The sequence below is a fragment of the Kogia breviceps genome, chromosome 3 (assembly GCF_026419965.1).
Source record: "Kogia breviceps isolate mKogBre1 chromosome 3, mKogBre1 haplotype 1, whole genome shotgun sequence".
NCBI classification, from domain to species: domain Eukaryota; kingdom Metazoa; phylum Chordata; class Mammalia; order Artiodactyla; family Physeteridae; genus Kogia; species Kogia breviceps.
In genome coordinates, this window is record NC_081312.1 from 113,423,484 (window position 1) to 113,443,923 (window position 20,440).

The 20,440-nt window shown below is 35.6% G+C and overlaps 1 protein-coding gene across 34 annotated transcripts in view; it reads right to left on the reverse strand.

Annotated features, from left to right (window-relative positions):
- Positions 1–20,440, reverse strand: part of MEF2A (myocyte enhancer factor 2A) — a 181,831-nt gene that overhangs the window by 97,386 nt on the left and 64,005 nt on the right. For 7 of the 34 annotated variants that reach the window (XM_067029510.1, XM_067029501.1, XM_067029513.1 and 4 more), the window contains one exon: positions 2,387–2,534. The exons of the other annotated variants lie outside the window; for them this stretch is intronic. The gene's annotated coding sequence lies outside the window, so the exon portion shown is untranslated. The remainder of the gene's footprint in view (positions 1–2,386; positions 2,535–20,440) is intronic. 34 annotated transcript variants of the gene reach the window in all.

A 20,440-nucleotide genomic window follows, 5' to 3' on the forward strand; every position in this document is an offset into this window, starting at 1 on the left:
GGGGAAAAATGGATTAATAATCCAAATTAGATTTTAAAAAATAAAACCTAATTATAAGATGATTATAGAGGATATATCTGACATATGGGGATATAGAAAGAATAAGCATAAAAGCATGGAGAAAGATATCTTTTGTAAAACACAAACCAAAAGAAAGCTTGTGTGGCTATGCTTTACCATAGAAAACTTTGATGCATGAGATAGATAAATAGATATAGATACGGATAAGAATATAGTGGGATATCTCATTACAATAAAAGTTCAATTCACCAGGAAGGCACAGCAATTCTAAATTTGAATGCACCTGGTAACACCTAAGTCAGGTATCTTTTCCTGAAAAGCAGATATTCTGTGCAAAACCCTAACCAGGAACTTGTTTTCCAATATTTTAAATAGGAAAAATTATGTTACATATCAACTGATAACCCCCAATCACTTCTTTTTTAAAATTTAACTAAACATAGAAAATGTCCATTTATCATAGTAAATTATCATGGTTAGGATGTAAAATGCACAGTATATGACTTCATATGCAATAACTTTCTCCCTGGCTTTGTTTTCCTTCTCCACAATTTAACATTTTCTCAACATGTTTGGGGCATTCTACAAATTTAAGCAAAATCAAGGACCAAATATGAAAGGCAATTAGAAATTTATTCAAAACAAACACACATGGCAGATAATAGCTCAAAAGCTTACAATACTGTAACATCTTTCTTATTGCCAGAAACATCAGAGATGCATATTCCCTTTGTTGACACTAAGCAAATGTTTCAAAATGTCTACACGTGCTTCTAATGTTCAACAAATTACATTTGGAAGGTAATTTGTGACTTTCCCCCATAGACCAGTTTGCTAAAATATTGTACTGAATTTTACAGATTAAAAAATACTTTTTATAAATAAACAAACTAAGAAACTAGAGTATGGTGTATAAAGCCAACATGAAAAGAACTACGTGAAATCCACAATTCTAGTAAGTTGATTTTAACACAGCTTTCTCAGTAAAGGAGAAAGGAACAAGCACACCAAAACAAGGAACAAGCAGACTAGAAGAAACAGCAACAGATTTGAACTTTGCAATTAACAACCTAACTGACATACAGAACATTATACCTAACAAATGCAGAAAATACATTCTTTCTAAGTACATAAAAAACATTTACCAAAAGTGACCACACACTGGACCAAAACTAAGTGTTAACAAATTTCAAAGGACAGACATGTTTCTCTGAGCTCAAATTGAGCTATGAATTAATAACAATATAACTAGAAAATCCTTATATATGTGAAAATTAAGCAATGAACTTCTAAATAGACCATGGGTCAGAGGAAATCACAGTGAAAATTAGACAAAAACTTTAATGGAATGCTATTAAAACACTTTCTATTAAAATATATAGGATGTGGCTGAAACTATTCTTAAGAGGAAAAATTTTAGCTTTAAAATACATATACACTTGAAAAGCCAAAAACCAATGTTCTAAGCAACCATCTGAAAGAGTAACAAAAAGAACAAACTAAACTCCAAAACAGTACAAATGATGAAATAAAGAGCAAAAAGTAATGAAATCGAAAACAAACATGAACAGAGATCAACAAAGCCAAAAGTTAGTCTTTCGAAAAATAAAAATTGATGAACTCCTGAAAGGAGTAATGAAGGATAAAAGGAAGCAATCCAAAACATATCTGGCCCCAAAGTTCTTAGATAAAGGAATCTGGACTGTCCTATACATATATTTATCACACAAATATTAATATCAATACAATAACCAACAAAAATCTGACAGTACAGTAAATTATTTACTGGCATGAAATTAAGTTGGCATGTAGGACTCTAACCACCTCCTGTATTTCCAGCTTACAGACTCTAATAACCTAATACCAACAAATCTTTTGATCCCACTAGGTCCCACAATTTATTAATAAGCCTACCATGTTTTCACTGTCCCTCACCCACTCTATGTTTCTTACATGCCTCCTTATCCAGTTTAGTTTTCATATATCCTTAGTCCCTTGGCTCCCACTCTCCTCCCGCCACATTTCCTGGGAGAAAACTCACCCCTGAGGAGGGCCTGCTTCTATGTAGCTGAATATAGCTGAAAAATAAACAACCATGCTATCTAGGCTAATTAACCTGACAAAATTCATAAAGGTCATGAACCTCAAACCTTAAATATTCCCTTCATAATGCCCAGTAATCCTCCATTTCCCAATTTCCTCATTGATTATTTAATACCATATTCTATCTCCTCACATCTGCAATACCCATCCTTAATCCTCACTTCCAGCTGATAATTTTGCTACCTATTCTACTGACAGGGAAAAAAAAAGCAATCAGAAGAGAAGCTCCTCAAAATTCCTGCCATCACAACTATCAACCCACCAACATCTGTCTCATATACTCTGCCTTCCTTCCTTTTAAGATCTTGACTCCAACAATTCTTCTTTTCTTTCCTTCAATGTCAATTTTTTCTTCCATACTGAAGAGTTCCCAGTGGCACACACAAAAAAGATGCTATTATTTCACTTACCTAAAACAAAACACAGAAAACAAACAAAAAATCTTGATCCTGAGAGAAATTTAAAATATACTAAATAACAAATTCACATTTGCAGATTCTCAGAGTTTCAATTTTGTAAAGATGTCAATTCTCCCCAAATTAATCTAGAGATTCAATACAATCCTAATCAAAATACCAGCAGGTTTTCTTTTACTATATGCAGAAACTGACAATATTACTCTAAAATCCATTTGGAAATACAAAGGTATAAGAATAGTGAAGGCTACCTTGAAGGGTAAAGCTTAAAGACTCACATACCATCATTTACCAGGCTTATTATAAAGCTATAGTAATTAAGATGGTGTGCCCCAAGAGAAAACTCAAAGCTAACAGAAGGAAAGAAATAATAAACAGCAGAACAGAGAGAGAGAGAATAGAAAAAGAGTAAAAAAAATCAATAAAACCAGAGTTGGTTTTGAAAAAGGTTAAAAAAATTGACAAACCTTTAGCTAGATGGATTAAGAGAGAGAGAAGACTGAAATAACTTACATCAGAATTGAAAGTGGGGACATTACTTACCAGAAATAAATATGATAGTAGCAGAGTACTATAACAACAGTATGCCAACAAATGGAATAACCTAGATAAAATGGACAAATTCCTAGAAACACAAAACCTACCAATACCAGGAGGGAGGGAGGGAGAAAAAGCTGAATAGATCTACAACTAGTAAGAAGATTGAATAAGTAATCAAAAATCTCCTGAAAAAGAAAAATACTCAACCTGATGGCTTCACTGGTGGGTTCTACCAAAGATTTAAAGAAGAACTAACACCAATCCTTCTCAAACTCTTCCCAAAAACAGAAGAGGAAGAAACACTTCTTAAGGTCAGCTCTGTACAGATAAAAAACCAAAGAGAGTACAAGAAAAGTACAGATCAATATTCCAATGAACAATGATGCAAAAATCCTGAACAAAATACCAGCAAACTAAATTCAGTGGCATAGCTAAAGGACTGTACACCATGACCAAGTGGGATTTATTGCTGGAGTGCAAGAATAGTTCAACATACTAGAATTAATCAATGTGATATGCCACCTTAAGAGAATGAAGGAGAAAAACCACATAACCATCTCAATTGATGCAGAAAAAGGATTTGACAAAACACACTACCCTTTTATAATAAAAAATCCAACTAGGAAAAGAAACTACCTCAACTGAATAAAAATATATAATAGAAAAACCCCACAGCTTACACCATACTCAATGGTGTAAGACTGAAAGCTTTTCCTCTAAGATCAGGAACACGAGAAGAATGACTGATTTCACCACTTCTAAAACAAACAAAAAGCATCCAAACTGGAAAGGAAGAAGTATAATTATCTGTCTGAAGATGACATGATCATATATGTAGAATCCCCTAAAGATTCCACAAAAAAACATTGTTAGAATAAATAAAATTATCAAAATACCAGGATACAAATCAGCACACAAAATCAGCTGCATTTCTATTCACTAACGGTCTGAAATAGTAAAATAATTCCATTTACAATAGCATCAAAAAGAATAAAATACTCAGGAGGAAACTTTAGTCAAGGAAGTGAAAGACTTGCACATTGAAAACTAAAAAAGATGGATAAAAATATTAAAGCAGACACAATAGACATCCCACATTTACAGACTGAAAGACAATTTTCTTAACCTGTCAATACAAATTCAATGCAATCCCTATCAAAATCCCAATGATTATTTTTGCAGAAATAGGAAAAGCCATCCAAAAACTCATATAGAATATCAAGAACCAATAGCCAAAACAATACTGAAAAGGAAGAAATTGGAAAACTCACACTCCCTAATCTCAAATTTTTCTACAAAGCTACAGTAATCAAAACAGTATAGTACTGACATAAAGACAGACATAACAGACCAATGGAACAAAACAGAGAGCCCAGAAATAAATCCATGTATACATGGTCAAATGTCAAAAAGTGTCAATGGACACTATCAACAAAGTAAAACAGCATCCCACAGAATGGGTGAAAATAATTATTAATTACATATCTGATAAGAGATTAACAGCCAGAATATATAAAGAACCCTTAAAACTCCACAACAAAAAATAAACAAGCCAATTTTTAAAATAGGCAAAGGACTTGAATAGACACTTCTCTAAAGATATACAAATGGGCAATAAGCACATGAAAAGATGCTCAACATGACTAATCATTGGGCAAATGCATATCAAAACCACGAGATACCACTTCACACCCATTTGGATGGCTATTTATGAAACAAATAAAAAAGAAAAATAAAAACAGAAAATTTGTGTTAAGGTACATGTGGAAAAAATGGAACCCCTATGCATTGTTTTGGGGACTCTAAAATGGTACACCTGTTGTGGAAAAAAGTATAGTGGTTACTTAAAAAATTAAATATAGAATTACTACTTGATCCAGCAATTCTACTTCTAGGTATACACACAAAAGAACTGAAAGTAAGGACTTGAATACCATATTTGTACACCAATGTTCATAAGAGCATTATACACAATAGTCAAAAGATAGAAACAACCCAAATGTCCACTGGCAAATGAACAAAGAAGCAAAATGTGGTGTGTGTGTGTGTGTATATATATATATATATATAAAATGGAATATTTTTCAGACTTAAAAAAGGAAATCCTATCACAAACTACAACAAGAATGAACTTTGAAAATATTATGCTAAGCGAAATAAGCCAGTTGCAGAAAGACTAATACTATGGTAATTCCCCTTATATGAGATTCCTAGAGTAGTCAAATTCAAAGACAAAGTAAAATGCGAGTTGCCAGAGATGGGGAGGGATAGGGAGTAGAACAACGAATGGGGAGTTACGTTTAACGGGTACAGAGTTTCAGTATGGAATGATGAAAAAGTTCTGGAGATGGCCTGTGGTGATCACTGCTCAGCAATGTGAATTTATTTTAATGCCACTGGACTGAATACTTAAAAATGGTTAAAATGGTAAGTACTATGCTATGTATATTTTACCACAATTTAAAAGAATACAAATACTCCCCCCAAAAGTATGTACACACCTTTAAAATGATTACAGTATTCAGATTTTATTAATTCAACCTAACCACTAACTCTTTAGGTCAAATGAGTACTGATTTTTCTGTACAGTGAGTTTTACTGGAACTGGCAACATTTAAAACCTGCCTTTGGAACTAAACCCTATCTTTAGCAAACACAGATGGGTATTTTTTCAACAGAGAAAGTAATATATATCCTAGAGGGGGAAAAAGGAATTTCTAACTAAATCCCAAGGCCTCTATCTGTATTCAAGCAATGCTAATACAGTAAAAAAAATTAATTTAAGCTGAACTTTCAGTTAACTGAAAAAAAATTTTAGTATGTCATTTTATTACAAGCAGGAACTAGATTTTCAAAAAGACTTCCTATAATAACTATAAATGGAATATAACCTTTAAAAACTGTGAATCACTACGTTGCACACCTGAAAATCACATAATATTGTAAAACAACTATACCTCAATAACAAATTTTTTAAAGAAATTTTGAAAAATTCCCAGTTTGGGCTCTACTGTCTTAATTTAAGAGATATCATAGAATCTGGCACTCACACTCAGACCACACTAACACTGATTGCAGATGTTCAGTCTTTTAAAATCAATTTTATTTACTGTTTTAAAGAACTCTGTTGCTTAAGTAAATAAATACTTTAAGAGCATAGACTTTAAACAGAAGGTGAACCTTTACTTTTTAAACTTGGCCCTTATTAACACCAATTTTTGAATTCATAAGAACACCCCATTTTGGTGATGCTGGTAAATCAATTATTTATTAATTACTTTCAAAAGTTACTAAAATACATTTTCTAATAAAACTACGTACAATCAACAACTGAACCTTTTAAATAGATAAACAGGTATCTATCAAGAGAAAATCTTTAATGATTCATTACCTCTTTAAAAGGCGGGAGGGGGGCTTCTCTGGTTGGCGCAGTGGTTGAGAGTCTGCCTGCCAATACAGGGGACACGGGTTCGTGCCCCGGTCTGGGAAGATCCCACATGCTGCGGAGCGGCTGGGCCCGTGAGCCATGGCCACTGAGCCTGCGCATCCGGAGCCTGTGCTCCGCAATGGGAGAGGCCACAACAGTGAGAGGCCTGTGTACAGCAAAAAAAAAAAAAAAAAAAGAAAAAAAAAAAAAGAAAAAGGCGGGAGGGGGTGGCGGGGGACACAACTTCCCCAGTGGTCCTGTGGTAAAGAATCCACCTTTCAATGCAGGGGACTCAAGTTCAATCCCCAGTCAGGGAACTAAGATCCCACACACCACAGCACGACTAAGCCCGCACACCACAACTACTGAGCCCACACACCACAACTACTGAGCCCACGTGCCACAACTACAGAGCCCATATGCTCTGGAGCCTGCATACCACAACTAGACAGAGAAAACCCACACACCACAACTAGAGAGAAGCCCGCGTACCACAACTAGAGAGAAGCCCACATGCCGCAACAAAGATCCCATGTGCCGCAACTAAGACCCAACACAGCCAAAAATTAAATAAATAAGTAAATAATAAAATACTTTAAAATAAATAAATAAAAGAGGGGAACTTAAGAATTCAATTTTGGATATAATAAACTTGAGATAGTCAGAGATCATATGCTGGAAATGTCAAAAAGGAAGCTAGATATAACAATCAGACCTTAGAGCAAAAAATACACTTTGGGGAATCTTGTGAAAAACAATGTGCTCACCTAGGGATAAAATGTAAAATGAAGAGGGAGAGCGAAAGCCCCAAGGAACATTTATTATTATTGTTGCAAATGAATAGCCCCAAACTATACTTAAGAAATAAGGCTTTAAACAACTTGGCCAACATTAAAAAATTTTTTCAAACACAAACCTTTCAGCCTCCCTTGAAAAAACCATTCTACTTTCAAGAATTCATTCTAAGGAAGTAATAAGACAATGACAATAAAATATACACATACATGGATGTTCATCCCAATGCACCCAAAACAGTGAAAACGTAGAGGGAAAAGACTATAGCCATATAGGCATGACCTCTCTATATGGTAAAATACCATACCATTAAAAACGTTGAACATTTTATAACATTGTGAACATTGTTCACAATATAATGTTGTGGGCAGAAAATATATAATTCTAGTATTATTTTTTAAATTTTGTAGGTATGGTGTCCACAGATACAAAATGGCACTGTATATTCATGTTACTGAAATTAATAAACTGTGGAAAATTTTTAAAAATTATTTTCATTTTATTTTTTCCAAAATAAACATCATTGTGATAAGGAAAAAAGTTATTACACACAACAAAAAACTAATGGCCACTTTTAAAATTAGTCAGAAAATTAAAATCCTGAAAGATAGAAAGCATGAACTTGAAACATTACTGAAACGTTCCTTCTACTTTAGCATTTTGTGCAATTTCCAGTTACTTTTTCTTCATAACTTGCTTGCAATTTCAAAGCATTATTTGACTGAGAAGTTCTATAACAAGTGAAGTGAGAAAATGTGGGTCCTAACTCCAGACAATGTCACTAAAGTAGCTGCACAACCTTTGGTACATGACAGTTCCTAAGGAAAAGTGACTTTTTATAACAGGAAAATTGAAATTATATATGCTATAAGTACTACACAAGGCTAGAATAAAATACTGTATATATGCAAATATTTGAGGAAAGGTGATTATTACTACTGACAAATATATTTTAAAGCATGGTACAATGTGTTACATTAATATTTATGATTAGAAAATGAGTACTTTATTTACTGTGTCCACTATTTCACAAATTTATTCCCTTGAAATGTATTTATACCTTTTTTGCATATACAATAGAAATCAAGAGTAGAAAATGAAATGAAAACCAGTATCTTGTAGCTAATTTTCAATAACTTAATGTCAAATTGGTATCTAAGATTACACCTTATAAAAAAGCAAATTAAGGGACTTCTCTGGTGGTCCAGCAATAAACACTCCGTGCTCCCGAGATTGGTTCCAGATGGAGGAGTAGAAGGACATACTTTCACTCCCTCTTGTGAGAGCACCAGAATCACAACTAACTGCTGAACAATCATCAACAGGAAGACACTGGAACTCACCAAAAAAGATACCCCACATCCAAAGACAAAGAAGAAGCCACAATGACAAGGTAGGAGGGGAGCAATCACAATAAAATCAAATCCGAGAACTGTTGGGTGGTTGACTCACAAACTGGAGAACACTTATACCACAGAAGTCTACCCACTGGAGTGAAGATGCTGAGTCCCACATCAGGCTTCCCAACCTGGGGGTCCGGCAACAGGAGGAGGAATTCCTAGAGAATCAGACATTGAAGGCTAGCAGGATTTGACTGCAGGACTTCGAAAGGACTGGGGAAAACAGAGACTCCACTATTGGAGGGCACACACAAAGTAGCGTGTGCACTTGGACCCAGAGGAAGAAGCAGTGACCCCACAGGAGACTGAACCAGACCTACCACCTGCTAGTGTTAGAGGGTCTACTGCAGAGGCGGGGGTGTCTGTGTCTCACAGTGAAGACAATGACACTGGCAGCAGAAGTTCTGGGAAATGCTCCTTGGTGTGAGCCCTCACAGAGGCCGCCATTAACTCCACCAAAGAACTCAGGTAGGCTCCAGTGTTGTGTCGCCTCAGGCCAAACAACCAACAGGAAGGGAATCCAGCCACACCTATCAGCAGACAAGTGGATTAAAGTTTTACTGAGCTCTGCCCACCAGAGCAACAGCCAGCTCTACCCACCACCAGTCCCTCCCATCAGGAAACTTGCACAAGCCTATCAGATAGCCACATCCACCAGAGGGCAGACAGCAAAAGCAAGAAGAACTACAATCCTGCAGCTAGTGGAACAAAAACCACATTCACAGAAAGACAGACAAGATGAACAGGCAGAGGGCTATGTACCAGATGAAGGAACCAGGAAAAGCCACAGAAAAGCAACTAAATTAACTGGAGATAGGCAACCTTCCAGAAGAAGAATGCAGGATAATGACAGTAAAGATGATCCAGGACCTCGGAAAAAGAATGGAGGCAAATATTGAGAAGATGCAAGAAATGTTTCACAAAGACGTAGAAGAATTAAAGAACAAACAGAGATGAACAATACAATAACTGGAATGAAAACTACACTAGAAGGAATCAATAGCAGAATAACTGAGGCAAAAGAATGGATAAGTGACCTGGAAGACAGAATGGTGGAATTCACTGCTGTGGAACAGAATAAAGAAAAAAGAATGAAAAGAAATGAAGACAGCCTAAGAAAACTCTGGGACAACATTAAACAAAACAACATTCGCATTATAGGGGTCCCAGAAGGAGAAGAGAGAGAGAAAGGACCAGACAAAATATTTGAAGAGATAATAGTGGAAAACTTCCCTAAATTAGGAAAGGAAATAGCCACCCAGGTCCAGGAAGCGTAGAGAGTCCCATACAGGATAAACCCAAGAAGAAACACACTAAGACACATAGTAATCAGATTGGCAGAAATTAAGTACAAAGAAAACTTACTGAAAGCAGCAAGGGAAAAAAGACAACATACAACAAAACATCCATAAGGTTAACAGCTGATTTCTCAGCAGAAACTCTACAAGCCAGAAAGGAGTGGCATGACATATCTAAAGTGATGAAAGGGAAGAAACTACAGCCAAGATTACCCGGCAAGGATCTCATTTACATTCAATGGAGAAACCAAAAGCTTTACAGACAAGCAAAAGCTAACAGAATTCAGCGCCACCAAACCAGCTTTACAACAAATGCTAAAGGAACTTCTCTAAGTGGAAAACACAAGAGAAGAAAAGGACCTACAATAACAAACCCAAAACAATTAAGGAAATGGTCATAGAAAATACATACCAATAATTACCTTAAACGTCAATGGATTAAATGCTCCAACCAAAAGACACAGACTGGCTGAATGGATACAAAAACAAGACCCGTATATATACTGTCTGCAAGAGACCCACTTCAGACCTAGGGACACATACAGACTGAAAGTGAGGGGATGGAAAAAGATATTCCATGCAAATGGAAATCAAAAGAAAGATGAAGTAGCAATACTCATATCAGATATAATACACTTTAAAATAAAGAAAATTATAAGAGACAAGGAAGGACACTACATATTGATCAAGGGATCAATCCAAGAAGAAGATATAACAATTATAAACATATATGCACCCAACACAGGAGCACCTCAATACATAAGACAACTGCTAACAGCTATAAAAGAGGCAATCTACAGTAACACAATAATAGTGTGGGACTTTAACCCCTCACTTACAATAATGGACAGATCATCCAAAATGAAAATAAGTAAGGAAAAAGAAGCTTTAAATGACAAAATAGACCAAACAGATTTCATTGATATTTATAGGACATTCCATCCAAAAACAGCAGTATAACTTTCTTCTCAAATGCGCACGGAACATTCTCCAGGATAGATCACATCTTGGGTCACAAATGAAGCCTCAGTAAACTTAAAGACTGAAATCATATCAAGCAGCTTTTCTGACCACAACACTATGAGATTAGAAATCAATTACAGGGAAAAAAACATAAAAAACACAAACACATGGAGGCTAAATAATACATTATTAAATAACCAACAGATCACTGAAGAAATCAAAGAGGAAATCAAAAAATACCTAGAGACAAATGACAATGAAAATATGATGATCCAAAACATATGGGATGCAGCAAAAGCAGTTCTAAGAGGGAAGTTTATAGCAATAGAAGTGTATCTCAAAAAATAAGAAAAATCTCAAATAAACAATCTAAACTTACACCTAAAGGGACTAGAGGAAGAAGAACCAACAAAACCCAAAGTTAGCAGAAGGAAAGAAATCATAAAGATCAGACAAGAAAAAAATGAAATAGAAACAAAGAAAGCAACAGCAAAGATGAATAAAACTAAAAGCTTGTTCTTTGAGAAGATAAACAAAATTGATAAACCATTAGCCAGACTCATCAAGAAAAAGAGGAAGAGGACCCAAATCAATAAAATTAGAAATGAAAACGGAGAAGTTACAAGAGACACCGCAGAAATACAAAGCATCCTAAGAGACTATGACAAACAATTCTACGCCAATAAAATGGACAACCTGGAAGAAATGGACAAATTCTTAGAAAGGTATATATAACTTTCCAAGACTGAACCAGAAAACAATAGAAAATATGAACAGACAAATCGAAAGTAATGAAATTGAAACTGTGATTAAAAATCTTCCAAGAAACAAAAGCCCAGGACGAGATGGCTTCACAGGTGAATTCTATCAAACATTTACAAAAAAGCTAACACCCATCCTTCTCACTCTTCCGAAAAATTGCAGAGGAAGGAACACTCCCAAACTCATTCTATGAGGTCACCATCACCCTGATACCAAAACCAGACAAAGATACTACAAAAAAGGAAAATTACAGACCAATATCACTGATGAATATAGATGCAAAAATCCTCAACAAAATACTAGCAAACAGAATCCAACAACACATTAAAAGGATCATACACCATGATCAAGTGGGATTTATCCCAGGGATGCAAGGATTCTTCAATATATGCAAATCAATCAGTGTGATACACCATGTGAACAAATCAAAGAATAAAAACCATATGATCTCAATACATGCAGAACAAGCTACTGACAAAGTTCAATACCCATTTATGATAAAAACTCTCCAGAAATAGGCATAGAGGGAACCTACTTCAACATAATAAAGGCCATATATGACAAACCCACAGCAAACATCATTCTCAATGGTGAAAAACTGAAAATTTCCTCTAAGATCAGGAAGACAAGGATGTCCCCTCTCACCACTATTATTCAACATACTTTTGGAAGTCCTAGCCACGGCAATCAGGGAAGAAAAAGAAATAAAAGGAATACAAATTGGAAAAGAAGACATAAAACTGTCACTGTTTCCAGATGACCTGATACTATACATAAAGAATCCTAAAGATGCCACTAGAAAACTACTAGAGCTAATCAATGAATTCAGTAAAGTTGCAGGATACAAAATTAATGCACAGAAATCTCTTGCATTCCTCTACACTAATGATGAAAAATCTGAAAGAGAAATTAAGGAAAAACTCCCACTTACCACTGCAACAAAAAGAATAAATACCTAGGAATTAACCTACCTCGGGAGACAAAAGACCTGTATGCAGAAAACTATAAGACATTGATGAGAAATTAAAGATGATACCAACAGATGGAGAGATATACCATGTTCTTGGATTGGAAGAATCAATATTGGAAAAATGACTATACTACCCAAAGCAATCTACAGATTCAATGCAACCCCTATCAAATTACCAATGGCATTGCTTACAGAACTAGAACAAAAACTCTTAAAACTTATATGAAGACACAAAAGACCCTGAATAGCCAAAGGAGTCTTGAGGGAAAAAAATGGAGCTGGAGGAATCAGACTCCCTGACTTCAGACTATACAACAAAGCTACAGTAATCAAGACAATATGGTACTGGCACAAACACAGAAATATAGATCTACAGAACAGAAAGCCCAGAGATAAACCCATGCACATATGGTCAACTAATCTATGACAAAGGAGGCAAGGATATACAATGGAGAAAAGACAGTCTCTTCAATAAGGGAACACTGGACAGCTACATGTAAAAGAATGAAATTAGAACACTCCCTAACACCATACACTAAAATAAACTCAAAATGGATTAGAGACCTAAATGTAAGACCGGACACTATAAAACTCTTAGAGAAAAACATAAATCACAGCAAGATCTTCTTTGATCCACCTCCTAGAGTAATGGAAATAAAAAGAAAAATAAACAAATGGGACCTAATGAAACTTCAAAGCTTTTGCACAGCAAAGGAAACCATAAACAACACGAAAAGAAAACCCTCAGAATGGGAGAAAATATTTGCAAATGAATCATCAGACAAAGGATTAATCTCCAAAATATATAAATAGGTCATGAAGCTCAATATTAAAAAAACAAACAACCCAATCCAAAAATGGGGGAAAGACCTAAATAGATATTTCTCCAAAGAAGACATATAGATGGCCAAGAGGTACATGAAAAGCTGCTCGCATCACTAATTAGAGAAATGCCAAATCAAAACTACAATGAGGTATCACCTCACACCAGTTAGAATGGGCATCATCAGAAAATGTAGAAACAATAAATGCTGGAGAGTGTGGAGAAAAGGGAACCCTCTGGCACTGCTGGTGGGAATGTAAATTGATGCTGCTACTATGGAGAACAGTATGGAGGTTCCTTAAATAACTAAAAATAGAATTACCATATGACCCAGCAATCCCACTACTGGGCATATACCCAGAGAAAACCATAATTCAAAAAGATACATGCATCACCTCGGTGCTTTGTGACCACCTAGAGGGGTGGGATAGGGATGGTGGGAGGGAGGGAGATGCAAGACATATGAGATATGGGGATATATGTATATGTATGATTGATTCACTTTGTTATAAAGCAGAAACTAACACACCATTGTAAAGCAAATATACTCCAATAAAGACGTTAAAAAAAAAAAGACACATGCACCCCAATGTTCATTGCAGCACTATTTACAATAGCCAGGTAGGTCATGGAAGCAACCTAAATGCCCATCGACAGACGAATGGATAAAGAAGATGTGGCACATATATACAATGGAATATTACTCAGCCAATAAAAGAAACGAAATTGGGTCATTTGTAGAGACGTGGATGGATACAGAGACTGTCATGCAGAGTGAAGTAAGTCAGAAAGACAAAAACAAATATCGTATATTAACACATATATTTTGAACCTCGAAAAATGGTACAGATGAACCGGTTTCCAGGGCAGAAATTGAGACACAGATGTAGAGAACAAACGTATGGACACCAAGGGGGGGGAAAGTGGTGGGGGCAGGGTGTGTGTGGTGGTGTGATGAATTGGGAGATTGGGATTGACATATATACACTAATATGTATAAAATGTATAACTAATAAGAACTTGCTGTATAAAAAAATAAATAAAATGAAATTTAAAAAAAAAAAAAAAAAAAAGACTCTGTGCTCCCAATGCAGGGGAAGAACCGAAGTGCTGCAACTAAGATCTGGCACAGCCAAAAAAAATAATTAAATAAATATTTTTTTTTAAAAAAAGCAAATTAAACATGAAATATACATTAGTTATATATATTATAATATATTAATATATAATTTTAAAATTTGTATATAGTTTGAATTTTTTTCCTGAGGCTTAGTAGATACTCTTACTTGATTTCTTTCTTTTTCTATACATAGACTATCAATGAAAAGAAGGGGAAGAAAAGAGTGTCGAGTCAATACTGCTCCAGGACCCATTTTAATGTAAACCTCGTTTTCCACCAAACTTTAATCAAGCTGCTTAATAAAGGGTAGAATCCTAAAATTTTCAAGTTTCCTTAGAAATCATCTTATATCGTAATCCCTACCACTTCAGCAAAGAAAAAACTGAGATCCAAGGAGAAAAGTGAACCCTCCAGAATCTCAGTTCCAACAGCAGCTGTTCTTCTAGTCATTCACATACTATCTTCTCAATGTTTCTCCTAATATGTACTACTCTGTACATCATTATTTACCTATTTTTCCTCTACATCAATTCTTTTTCACTTTAATAAATGTATTTAAAACAAACTTTATTAATGCTAAAATAGGAAAATTAGTTTAACTTGCCACAAATGAAAGATGGGCATTAAAAACAATGAAAACATAATTAAATATAAAGTAAAATGAAAGCAATTAAAGCATGTTATATGTTTACAATCATAGTAACTATAAATAAAACAAAGCAAACTGCCTAATTTATAAAAATGCATACCTGAAAATAATTTCCTCAGTAAGAACAGGATTGTAAAAAATTAGTATTAAAGAGGCATTCAGCTCCATTCTACTAAGGAAGACAACTCCAATTTTTAGTTTTAAGTAAAACAGATCAAAGAATCCCACCTCACATGCATACTTAATCAGAAAAGGGAAAGGTCTGGGCAACCTTCTTTGATAGGGCTGGAATACTGAAAATTAATTCCTAATCATAAAATAAACTTTTGTTCAACAAACTTTTGCCTCAAGATCATTTCAGAAGCCTTCTTCTTAAATGTGAAAATGTACCTGGCAATTTTCAAATAGCAATGGGAAATGGGTACTATGTCCATGCATTTCTGCCATGCAATTTGGGGAAAATACTTTTTTTTTTTTTACAATTTCACTTCCGTTATATAAACTCTCTAAGCAATTTCCAATTACTTTTTCTTTTCTTTTTTAATTTAATTTAATTTATTTATTTTTTTAACATCTTTATTGAAGTATAACTGTTTTACAATAGTGTGTTAGTTTCTCCTTTACAACATAGTGAATCAGTTATACATATACACATGTTCCCATATCTCTTCCCTCTTGCGTCACCCTCCCTCTCACCCTCCCTATCCCACTCCTCTAGGTGGTCACAAACCACCTAGCTGATCTCCCTGTGCTATGCGGCAGCTTCCCACTAGCTATCTAATTTACATTTGGTAGTGTATATATGTCCCTGCCACTCTCTCACTTCGTCACATCTTACCCTTCCCCCTCCCCGTGTCCTCAAGTCCATTCTCTAGTACGTCTGCATCTTTATAAAAAAGCTTTTTATCAGGTCTTCCAAGTATCTTTTCGTAATATTTAGATTATGTTCAAAGCCCGTTCATCAGAGAAATAAGTCCATAACCATAGGATGCAGACAATGAATACGTTTTCTATTACGTATTAAATGGCTGAATGGAGAAATGAAGTTTCTCAAGGGCCCTGGTACATAATAACAGCAAAGCATTTTACATGCCTTATGTCCTTAAATTGTTAACACCTCTTTATGACATAGGCATTATTATTAATCCCATTTTAAATCTGACAAAACTGAAGCCTAGGCAATAAATACCACTTCCCCAAGGTCACAGGTGCTAAATAGTGGAGCCAAGACTCAATCCAGGTCTATGTGACTCCAGAACAGCACGTTAATAGTTGTATTCTGCTGCCTTAGTAAGACAGGATCAGTAGCTAAAGCCCTGCATCAGTTTTCCCAGAGCAGCTAGTCTCAGGCACCAAGTACCAGCCTCGACCAAGGAGGGCCCCTGAGTTCAGGGACCCAAGGTCAATAGTCTGGCTATCACTAGCCCAACCCTACCAGAGAAACCCTTATCTCACTGCTGGCAAAGGAGCATGGTGGGAGAGAAGAAAAAGCCAAAGACTACCAACCCCAGCTAAAGAAACCTCACCACCGCTCCCACTGCCTGGTTCCTTCCCTCCTCCTCCTTCCTTCCATCCATGCCAGGGACACCACAATCCTTTAAGCTGCAGCTGCTGCCTCCTCCTGCTTATCCACACTTTTGGATATAGATCTTCCTTGACCTACTATGCTACTCTTGCACAATTTAAAATTCACATTGTGCCTTAAAAGAAAATACAGAGAATGTCTTCAGCAAGTATACTAATGTCTGCAACCATTTAGAAAAATTTTTATTTTTAAACTTTTAACATTTTGCCATAGTTTCTCATTCTCTGTCCCCCTTCCCTCATGGAGTGAAGAATATTTTCTTATATAACCAAAACAGTTATCAAACTCAGAAAATATATCATTTACACAATACTCTAAAATGCAGGCCATATTCCATTGTTGTCAATTATCCCAATAATGTTCTGTAGAGGATTTTTTCCCTCTTCAGTACAAGATCTTTACAGGTTCATGTATCACATTTAGCTGTCCGTCTTTTTAGTCTCCTTTAATCTAAAGTTTCTTGGCCTTTGCCTTTCATGACATTGACATTGTGAAGAATATGAGCCAATTATTCTACAGAATATTCCTCAATTTAGGTCTGTCTTATGTTTCCTCACATTTAAATTCCCAGCCAAAACACTACATAAGTGATCTTGTATCCTTCTTATGGTATCATATGCAGAGGCATTTGATGTCCATCTACCCCTTACTGATGCTTATTTTGATAACTTGACCAAAGTGTCATCCAATTTCTCTGCTGTACAGACCTATTTCTCTCTTGCAAATAACAAGCAATCTATGGGAAGATAAAACCATATAAATATCCTACTCCTCATCAAACTTTTCCCCTGGATTGAGAACCCTCTGATGATTCTTACCCGAACCAATCTATACCATGACAATTATAAAATGATGGTCTTTGGATTCCACTACTCCCGCCACATTTATCAACTATAAGGAAAAGCCCTCCTCTCTGCTGTGTATTATTTATCTATTTATTATCAGTATGGATTTATATATTCCTCTTTTATTCAATGGTTATAATCCATTACTCTTCTTACTAATTTTGATGCTCAAATTATCCTCAACTTGGCCAGTGGGACCCCTCCTTTCAAGCTGGAACCTGCATCTTTTTAACGGTCTTAGAGCACTTTATTACTTTCTGGACCAAGAGGATGTTCTAGGCTCATCTGATACCTTCCTGAGCCACCCTTAGAATAAGTCATTTATCCAAGTGAATCTGGTTGCTTTTACTGGGCAATGGTAGAAATCAAGATCTGAGTGGTGCTGGGTGTGAACACTGCTACTGTAGCGCCATTCTTCTAAGCCATTTCTAGGAAATATATAAATAAAATGTGAACCTATGTTCATATTGATACCTCCAATTCTCACAAGGTTCTTCTCTGCCTTTCCCTGTGCCATATTTGTACTTCCCTTCTTCCACAGTAAGAACCCTGGCTTGCAGCAACATCAATGCATTTATTCATTCCTTAATCTAGCCAGAGTTTCTCAACTGCAGCCCTACTGACATTTAAGACCAGATAATAATTCTTTGTTGGGGGGTGGGGGGGATGGAAATCCTGTGTACTGAAGCAGGTTTAGTTTCCTGACTTCCACCTTTGCATGTTTTCAAGATAATCAGATTTCCAGACAGTAAGACAGACAAGATCATACGGAAAATAATGATTGAACTCAGTGAAATTTGCCCTGTTTATCTGATAAGGTATTTATTGACTATCATTAGAGAGAAATTTATTTTCAGAACAGCCTAGGGTAAGGAATAAAACATCAAGTGTTTCAATGTTTAGTTATATGTAAAAAATAATACAGATAACAAAAACACAGAAGCAAGAAGAGACTTACACATTCCCATAATAATATTCTAGCTCTATACAGCATTCCAGGTTACAACCATAGCTTTTATAGACAAAGAATATAAAATGAGCAGAGAACAAAAATCTTTAACCTTAATTTTACTTCATTTTACTGTGGCTGCTATAAACAGAAGGAAGACTCCTAATAGAGTCCAGCCTTTCATTCCTAAAGGAAATCTAGATAATGATTCATTATTTTTAGGGCAGAAAGATTGTTTTATGTAATTAATTAACAGCAAAAAATGCATCCCAAGAAATTTTGGTATATTTTCATTATACTTCTCATCCAAAGATGTGAGTCTTTAAATTTCAACTAATTTGACTGTGTACCTCCAAAGAATTACAATAAAGTTTAAACCAAAAACCTAAAACAGGATTATGTACTTAAGAAAATATACACTTAACATTAATCACCTAATCGATATAATGTTTTTTTGCAACACTCTCAACTTTACACAAGAAAGGATTTCATAGTCCAGCTACTCAAACTGAAAAAAATCCACTTTATACAGCTGCAGCTAAGGATGTAAAGACAATGTTAGAAGCTGCTATTCTAACAAAGAGAGCCAAATAATCTACAGAAGCATAATTTTTTGAACCTATCAAAAAGCTGAGGTTGCAAGGCAACCATGTGAATTCTAAAGGATGACAAGCCTCTCTGAGGAACAGGACACATAAAATGATTCACCTTTGGCAGAACATGGGAGAAACAGGCTGCTACTACAAAAGGTAAGAAGAAATCAGCTCACACTACAGAAATACAAAGGATCATGAGAGATTACTACAAGCAACTATATGCCAATAAAAAAGAAATCATCTGACATTTTAATGCTTCCTTAAAGGCTAAGTGGGCAGGTATGACAGTTTAGAATCTCTGGAAACCCCAAACAAAGGGGTGTTAGTGTTCTTTTCTATGTGCCCACAAGAGAGATTGGGGGACAGTACAAAACATGTGAGAGGTCCCCCTGGTGACACTCAAATACAAATTCCTGTCTGCTTACCAGATATCAGAGTTGTCTACTACATACATGACTCTGGACTACAGTTAAGTAAATTTCTCTTACCCTTCGTTTTCAAATCTGTAAAATGGGAATAATAGATTTCACATAGGGTTTTGTGAGGATTCATTGAGATAAAGTACCTGTTTAGCACTTGGTGCTAAAAATATCAGGTGCTTAAAAATTTATAGTCATTATTCAATATCCCAACTGCAAGTACCCATTTGTTGATCATAAAATTAATGAGGGCAGCATAGGCTTGGCTGCCACCTAGGGAACATCTAAATGGCAAAGAAGCCCCAAAACAGAAGTATATAAGCAAAGAAAAGATCAATTTTATTTATTTTTTTTTCCGGTATGCGGGCCTCACACTGTTGTGGCCTCTCCCGTTGCGGAGCACAGGCTCCGGAAGCACAGTCTCAGTGGCCATGGCTCACGGGTCCAGCCGCTCCGCGGCATGTGGGATCTTCCCGGACCGGGGCACGAACCCGTGTCCCCTGCATTGGCAGGCGGATTCTCAACCACTGCGCCACCAGGGAAGCCCCAAAGATCAATTTTAAATTCTGCTAATTTACTATTTAGAGAAACGCATCAGATATCGTAAACCTATAAAAAACTTACACTTACAATGAGAGGAAAAGGTAGTTATCTGGAAGAAAACAGTGATTCTCTTTCATAAAAGGAAAAATTATCTTTTAATTTACCTGGATTGAAAGTTCATGATTTACATACATTGTATTTTCATCATGAACATTT